General features: G+C 36.8%; 1 pseudogene; it reads left to right on the top strand.

The window, feature by feature from the left end:
* Positions 1-5391: 5391 nt before the first annotated feature.
* Positions 5392-5909, top strand: LOC109458233 (translationally-controlled tumor protein; annotated as a pseudogene).
* Positions 5910-8905: the final 2996 nt, after the last annotated feature.

Raw genomic sequence — 8905 nt, 5'->3', positions numbered from 1 at the left:
CACATGGTTTGCTGAGGCATGTCCTCTGAACTCGCCTCGATTTGGGGCGGATCCTGCTCCCTGATGTTCTGTCTCCCACACATGTCAGCAGGAAGTTCAAGGGCACTAGGAGTAGGCACATTTCTGTATATTTATTACTGTTCCTAGATCCTGAGGCCTTTCCTGAAATCCCCAGAGAGGTAATTATTTATTCCTAACCTGCCACTGGCCGGCCAGACCTCCCACATCCTTTAACTGTAATCACTGAGTTCCCGGCCTCTGCTCTGACCTCCTTCCTGCCTCTCGCAATTTGATTTATTTCTAAAGAAGAATCAAAGTATGTTAGACTATATAGTCATTTTTTCTGAGTTATATATAAAATGAAACTGAGATGCAGAGAGAAATGGAGGGCTCATTGTTAGTCTTGACCTCGTGGACAAATTGATCCCTGCAGACCAGGATATCAAGATTGATTTTGGCCCGTTCTTGACCAACTGGGCAATCCTAACAGCAGATCTGTTTTAAATTTCATGTTTTATGTATACACAAAAAACCACGTGTGTGTGTGTGTGTGTGTGTGTGTGTGTGTGTGCATGTGTGTATACAAGTGAAGTTTTAGTCTGAAATCAATTTAGATCTTGCTCTCTTCTTTTACCACAAAGTATTTTCTCTGAAGATATCAATAGGGAAACCTTGATAAGGAGTAGAGGAACAACTATTGGCTAAAAAGACACACTTCTAGTTTGTTGAATGTTCTAACCTATTTTTTCAAATCTTTTGGAGTGAATGTAAGATAAAATATTCACCCGGTTTCTTACTCCTTGGCCACTAAAGCTCCTACAAAAAAAGAAAAAAAAGATAGCCTGTGTTTGATTCATTAGTTAATGCAGCGTAGTGTAAAAAATAGAATTGATTTTAACTTTTAAGCCTTGGTCTATATTTGTCTTTAAAAACAGAGGTCACATTTTTCTTCATGGAAATGAACTTGAGAATATTATGTGTTTGAATGAATCATTGACCATGTTAAGTTATCCTCATTTGGTTGATATGAGAAAATTTGTGGAAGCAATCTCCAAGAAAGCAATCTAAATTTAGAGTTGTGCTTTGGGTAACATGTTGTAGGCTCTCAAAATAATACATTTACTCTAGAGCTTCTGCAAATTATCCCTTGGCATTCCTAACAACAACAATTTCAAAAATGGGGACATTTTTGAAAATATACTACTGGTACAGAAGCATGGAATTTTGCCCCTTCATATATTTGAAAATATCCATACTGGCAATATGTAATTTTTTCCTTTCCCAAAATCATTTTAGACCTTTTAGACAGAAAAAAGATGAAATCAAATTATCACCTATCTGAAACAATCCACCAAATCTCAGGATGGGTTTCAGAAGTGGAAAAAAATATTTGGGATTTGAACACAAAAAACTAGGGTATATTTTAAAAATGCCATTTCTCAAGGCTTTTCAGTACTCAAAGGCAATCATGTCTGATGTTTACCCTAACTTCCGTCAAAGCAATAAAATGGGTATGATCACTCAATTTTTCAAGGAAAAAGACATTTGGATTTCCCAACTCTCTTACCCCTTTGGATTTTCAGCATTGAGGTCATTTTGAAAATTGTAAGTATTTCCTAGAATTGACCATGTTACAGCAGATCCAGATCTTTTTAATGGAACCACAGATAAAATTCTATACAGGGATGAGAATGAACAAACTGTCATTACGAGCAACAGTATAGATGGATCTCACAAACATAATGTTGAGTTAAATGAGCCGGACAGAATACACTGTGTGATTCCATTCAGATATAGCTCAGAAAACAGGCAGAACTAATCTTTGTGGTCAGGGTATGGTTACTGTGTTTGTGGGATAGTGACTGGGAGGAGCAGGAAGGTGACTTTGTGGTCCTTATAGTATTCTGTTTCTTGATCCAGGTGCTGGTTACACAGGTGTGTTATTTCGGTGAAAATTAATTGAGCTGATTACTCTTACGACATGGGTGCTTCTCTCTCTCTAAGATGCTTCAATAAAGTTGATGTAAGGCCATCAGTCTGACTGTCTTTGTCTTAGGACAGATGATTTTAGCCTAAGGTTCCTAGTAAAGCCAATCCACATTCAATTAAAAAAAATCAAATTATAATTATAAACACACTAAAGTGTTTGCCTGGATTTCAGGATTATTCCTTCAGGCATTACTAGGGTCTTTGCTAGGCAGTGGTCTGAGGAAGCACTTGTTCCAAATTCCAGCAGTTCTAAGCACCTCACCGCATTTTTTCTAATGTTGGGTGTCAAAAGCATTTTAGGTGTATTGAAATCAAGAGTATTTTGCATAAAACTCAGAGCATTGAATCTTGATAGCCTAGAAATGCTACTGTAGTATGAGCATTATTCATTCCTATTTCAAGTAAAATGAGATTACTTTGTAGCTACAGTATTTTCTTAAGAGAATGAGTCAAATGAATACAGCGAGTGAAGGCCAAACGCATTTTACTGTGTTTTTGCGGTGCTGATTTCTTAGTCCCTATCCAACTCCTGGCATTAAAGTCATCTCAGAAAGAAGTTACTGTTATCTAGTAGGCACTACACTTTTTCATTAATGCAATCCAATCTTCCTTAAAACAAATAAACAGAGCTGCACAAAGAATGAAAGTTTTGACTTGGCTTCCTAGTGAATAAAAATGGTATTAGTGGAAATGGTTATTTAGAACTAAAAATAGTTCAGGTTGTCTATCATTTTAATTTTAAAAGAAAGGCATTGAAAATTGATCTTGGAACATAGCATTTAGTATCATTACACAGTGTGCATATTTTAGCAGGTTTGAAAATACTCAGTGGATATCCTGGAAGCTCTTATCTCAGTAGAACACAGCACATTAAAAAATCTGTCCATCATTTGGTTGTTGCTATAGCAACAGCCTAGTTTCAGCTGGAGAGAACAGGATCACTTGTGCTGGCTCACACGGAACTCTAAACTTGCTTTCCACCATTGTCCACCTATAAACCGCCATTTCATATGTGGGGGTGGGGGGAGCAGGGGAGGCGGAGGGAATAGCATCACACCAGGAAATACGGTTTTGGTCGTCGTGAATGGAAGACAGTCCATTTAGCTGCCTTTGTTTATTTGCTTGTAACTAATGTAATGATGCCTTACCAGGTAGATGCCTTGCAGTTACTTCTAATGCTTTGGTTTTTGATCAAGATTCTTGGTTTTTGATCAAGCAATTTTACATAATTTACATGTAATTTACACTCTTTCTCTGCTGTTGGAATTCTTGTTACCATCTTATGACTGTGACTGTCATTGGCCATTTCTGCCTGTAGGGGGCGTTGATGGTACCAATGGAAATTACTGCTAATGCTCTCTAGGTAGGAATGGTGGATAGTGGTTTCGGCCAGAAGATTGCTCTGAGTGATTAAGAAGAGGCCCTCTGTGGCTTGTCTGATGATACCTGCCCACCGTCCTACAGTATTTCAACATGTAGATTTAATTCTGACTCGGCACACTAGAAGTATGGTTATCTAGTGTCCTGTATATAAATTCTGGGTCACATACTTTAAACCCACAAGACATTATAATTTTCTCTTTAGATATACATAACTTCTTGCTTTTAAATGTATTAATTTAAAAATACAGAGGGTGCCCAAAAAAACCATATACACATTTAAGAAAGGAAAAAAAAAACTATTAAAATTACACTGATGGTAACCACTTTGAGCATCTCTTGCAACTGCAGAAGTTAAACGTGACTTGTATTCATCTTTTGTTATCGGTATATATTATTACAATTTTAATAGTTTTTTCCCTTCTCAAAATGTGTATACATTTTTTTGGCACCCTCTGTATTTATTAAAAAGCAAAACAATAGCAATGAATCTTTTGTGTGATGAATCCATGGGTTGTGATATTTCTCTTTTCTCCTTTTCAAATTTAAACAACCGTGACATATTAATTTTTTAATAATTGCATCTTATTATTTAAATTACCCTAATTTTTAACTTTTCATCTTGAAAAAATTTAATATGCACAAAAAGTTGCCAAATAGAACAAAGAATTCCTGGTCTTTCATCAAACATCATCTAATGTTAATATTTTATATAACCATAGTACAATTATTAAAAACTCATATTTTAGTGGGAATTTTACAGTAAAGAGGAGCTTTCCCTTCTACCTACATATCTATCTATCTATCTATTAATCTAACTCATGATCTATTATCTATCTTTATATCACTGTGGACTCATGGGTTTGTTTCATTCTGTGGAATGCAATCCATTTCCATAATTATCTTCTTGCTCAAAGTGTCCCAAATTTGGCTATTGGGAGCCCTTTCAAGATACTTCGTGTGTCCTTTTGCCATGGCAGCATCATTTTTTGAGCACCACCTTACTCTTTGGTACCTTAGGGGTACTTCTTGCTTGTCAGAGAAAGCAACATAGAAAAAGAAGCTTTTTATCTGAGCCTTGGAAAGGTCTAGGATTAGGACCAGCAAAAATGGAAGAGGGCCATGGGCAAGGTGCTACTTCCCTATGTAATGCTCATGGAATTAAGAACAAAAACAATTATATGCAAAGTAAAAATGTAAAAAATAAAATAAAAAAAGATGTTCAAAGTTCATCTTGACTTTAACCTGCCTCAGTACTGGAATTCAATCACCACTTCTGAAAAATTCCTGATTTCTCTTATTTATTGCAGAATAGTATTTGGAAAACAAAATCAAAGTGTTGGTTTATTTTTTTTAATCTCAAATAAAATTTTATTAGTTCACCATTTTTCTTGTTGTTAATAAAACTTATACTTTAGAACCAGAATTTTATTTACAAACTGCATTTTCAACACAAAGTATCATTTAAAAAAATGTTTACTGTTTTCTTTCTAATTATAAAAGTGATATATGTGCACTGTGAAAAATGTTTTAAGTGGAGAAAGGTACAAATCAGGAAGTAAAACAACTCATTTCCAAGTGCTAATCACAGTTAACATTTAAAAAAATGTATATTTTTTGCTTTGGATTTTTACACATTAAAATAAATAAGAAACCAAACTGTACATAATGCTACCATCTACTTTTAAAAATTTAACAGTATGTTTTGAACATATACCATGTTATTAAAAATGCTCCTAAAACACTCTTTTAATGAATGTATAATATTGCTTTATAGTGGCTCTATTTCTTGAAAATTCATGATGTTTTTGAGTTTTTAATCTTATGTGTAATCTGACAAGAAATATCCTTATATATAAATCCTTGAGCTCATCCCAGTCTATTGCAGATCACATTTTAAAATAAAAACATATTCTTTCCTGCTTGCTACACCCTCCCCCATCTCTCCCCCCAGCGCCTCACTGGCTGCATCGCGTTTGCTCCAGTCTCCTGCTAAGTTGCTGTCTCCTTCCAGCCGCCATCATGATCATCTACTGGGACCTCATCAGCCATGATGAGATGTTCTCTTACATCTACAAGATCCGGGAGATGGCGGATGGGCTCTGCCTTGAGGTGGAGGGGAAGATGGTCAGTAAAACAGAGGGTGACGCTGATGACTCGCTCATTGGTGGAAATGCCTCCACTGAAGGCCCGGAAGGCGAAGGTACCAAAAGCACATTAATCACTGGTATTGATATTGTCATGGACCATCATTTGCAGGAAACCAGCTTCACCAAAGAATCCTACAAGAAATGCATCAAGAATTACATGAAATCAATCAAGGGAAACTTGAAGAACAGAGACCAACAAGAGTAAAACTTTTTATGACAGGGGCTGCAAAACAAATCAAGCACATCCCTGCTCATTTCATAAACTACCAGTTCTTCTTTGGTGAAAACATGAATCCAGATGGCACGGTTGCTCTGCTGAACTACCGTGAGGATGGTGTGACTCTATATAAGATTTTCTTTGAGAATGGTTTAGAAATGGAAAAGTGTTAACAAGGTTGGCTGTTTTAATCCATCACCTGTCATCATAACTGGCTGCTGCTTTTGATCCACACACCAGGACTAGGACAAATGGGACTGATATTACGTTACCTTAAGCTCTTCCTTTATTTTGACCTTGATTGATTTGGAGCTGAAGCATTTTTTTTTTTTTTTAAAGAAAAACATGTCATGTAGGTTGTCAGAAATAAAATGCATTGAAACTCAAAAAAAATTTTTTTCTTATTTTTCCATAAATTGGTTTATAAGTACCATCTTTTAATAACCTTTACGTGAGTGATGGGAGCTTTTCAGAATGTTGTACATATAGGTTACTGCTTCTCAGTCATCTGTAAAACTCAGAACTTTAGTCTCTAGCTTGTGCTTACCAGGATAATATAAATATGGCTTTACTAAACAATACTAAAACAATGGTTTTAGATAGATAAGACGGCAATCCAACTTTGGTCAGTACCATAAATATTTATATCCATTATGATAAGAATTTCACAGTGTCATAAAATAAGCTGATGGCATTGTAGAACTTATTCTCTATTGTTGGTACATTTCTGAGTAGTCAGAAATTTATTTGTAATCATTTAAATATGTCTGAAATGGAAATTCGATAGCTAGGAGTGAACTTCAAGAGATATAAAAAAAGGTGGGGTTGATGATACCCATGCTGGAAACCAAGTTTTATACAATTTAGTGTTTAAAGGACTGTTAGGAATTTTTAGTGCAATAGGAATTTTAAAGAGAGTGGTGTGTAGATTGTATATTCCTGGATGGCTTCCTAGAGACAGTTGGACATATACCATTCCTGAAAGACAGCTCAACTTTCCCAGGGGAATTCTTATGTCATCACTGTGAGAGTTTATCAGGTGAAAAAGAGTCAAGGAGAAGATTTCATGAACAGGGAAGAGCAGAAATTTCTTAAGTGATGACCCTGGTAAGAATAATCTCCTGTGCGTTATTCTCCAAACAATCTTACTTAGACCTGAAGAGCTTTCTCCAAAGATGGGTAAGCCACAATCAAATGACAAATCTTGAGCTTAAGGCAAAGTTTTATCTTCTTCTCTAACAATGGAAAATCAATAAGGCCTGGATTATTAAGAGACTAGCTATCACATATTGTCATGAAACTTTGCAATGTGATTGATTTTGTAGACACTGTCAATAGTATATCACAGTCAGTTTGTATGATGAGCTAATACTTACTTTGTCCCCTTTTTATTTCTGAAAATACATATTATTGGGAGGAAAACACCTAAAATATTTTTTAATGACATTGTTAATGTTCTATGGAAATTGACACATGAAATTGCTAATCGCTTGTGAAACTTAATGATCATGCACCTAAATATATTTACAGGCCATTGCTCTTCCAAATATTGCTGAGGCAAAAATAGATGCAAACTGAGGGATGGCAGTCGTACTTCACAGTGGAGTGCTCTCACTCTCCCCCGCCCCTCACAGAATGGATCTTAGCGTTATCTTTTTGCAGCCGTGTGGTAAAGTGGATGAAGATACTATCTTCTCCCACACTTCTCACAAGGGTAGCTCACTTGGCAGGGAGAGGCACAAAGAGCTAAAAATGCCACTTCTTTCTGGGAGCTTGGAATTCTTTTCCATGGTCTCCAAGGTGGGGTGACTTCTGAAGTTCATGAAACCCCTGAAAGTGGTTGAAAATTTTGAAAAGTCCTATGTATATGGTGGTGCGGAAGGAAAAGAGTGAGAATTGTAATGTGTGTGACTCCGAAAAGGTGGAGAATCACAGTTTCTACCAACATGATCATGAGGAGAAGATTTGAAGTATGGGGTTATGACTATATTTTTTACCTACAGTGAAAATATTTTCTGAACCATAAATAGAAGCATCGGCAGACATATGGCCTAACAAAAGTACAGTGTTCTGCTCTATTTGTTTTAATTGAGGTTCTCTGACAAAACCTTGGACAGATGGTGGGTGTGAGGTTTCTAACAGACCCCCTTCTCTTCTCAAGTCTCAGTCTCTGATCCCCTCAAAGCCCTGGCACCAGCTCCTGAGTTTACACAGTCAGAATAGAGACAAAATCATGGTTTTTGTCTCCCAGGCCCTTATAGTCCAAGGTAGAAACAGCCACATGAGCTCATCATCTCAATAAATGGTTTGTGTGGGGGGCAAATTCACAAAAGCCAAAAAACCTGTTAAAAGGCATTTCCTCCTTTATAAGTTATGCCAGCTTTCATTTATATTTTTCCAATTTACGCATGACTAATGAGAATCAGACTTCATACTGAAAGCATTTAGAATTTTTCTTTCTAGTATTTCTACTGATACAACCCATTTTGAGATTATAAGTCACAGAAATAAGTGATTTGAAAGGGTCTGTTTTACACAGCAGACGTTCAGTGGACACTAGGGTTGTCAGTGCAGTAGGCAGTCTGCCTAGTGATAGGCTGTGCCCATATCATATGACAGGATGTGGGGCTCAGGGGGAAATTCTGGGCAGCCTTGTAGTTGAGTCCTGATGGGAACTCAATGTCCAATAAACGAAACGTGATGGCTTGATGAATAGGTACACCACACAGATTTCAGAGGATGAAACTTCTAGAACACTGAGGGGTCCATTTGAATCAGCTCAGAGACTGGCAGTGCTCTTTGCAGGCTGAAGCCTCCAGCCCCCATGGCTGGGAGAGCAGAGCTGGCCAGAGATGACAAGTGCTAATTACTGCTACAGCATGTTGTTTGTCATTCTGAACCGAAACAAAAGAAGACTAGATTACACACCCTGAAACCTTCTCTTTGTCTGTAATTAGGTCTTCATAAGAGGAGTTATATCAGAGCCAGAAAATCAATCACTGAGCCTTTCATGCTGGCTCTTTTGTAGAAGTCCAGGGAGGGCAACTTCACAGATGATGTATATATGAGAACAAAGAGCACTCCGGTGGAAAGAGAAAGATACATCAGGGGACACTGGGTTTGTGCACAATGGCTTTAAAAAAGATAGCATGTCATTTGACTCCATAAA

The sequence above is a fragment of the Rhinolophus sinicus genome, linkage group LG05 (assembly GCF_036562045.2).
Source record: "Rhinolophus sinicus isolate RSC01 linkage group LG05, ASM3656204v1, whole genome shotgun sequence".
Classification (NCBI taxonomy): domain Eukaryota; kingdom Metazoa; phylum Chordata; class Mammalia; order Chiroptera; family Rhinolophidae; genus Rhinolophus; species Rhinolophus sinicus.
This window is presented reverse-complemented; position numbering and strand designations above follow the sequence as displayed.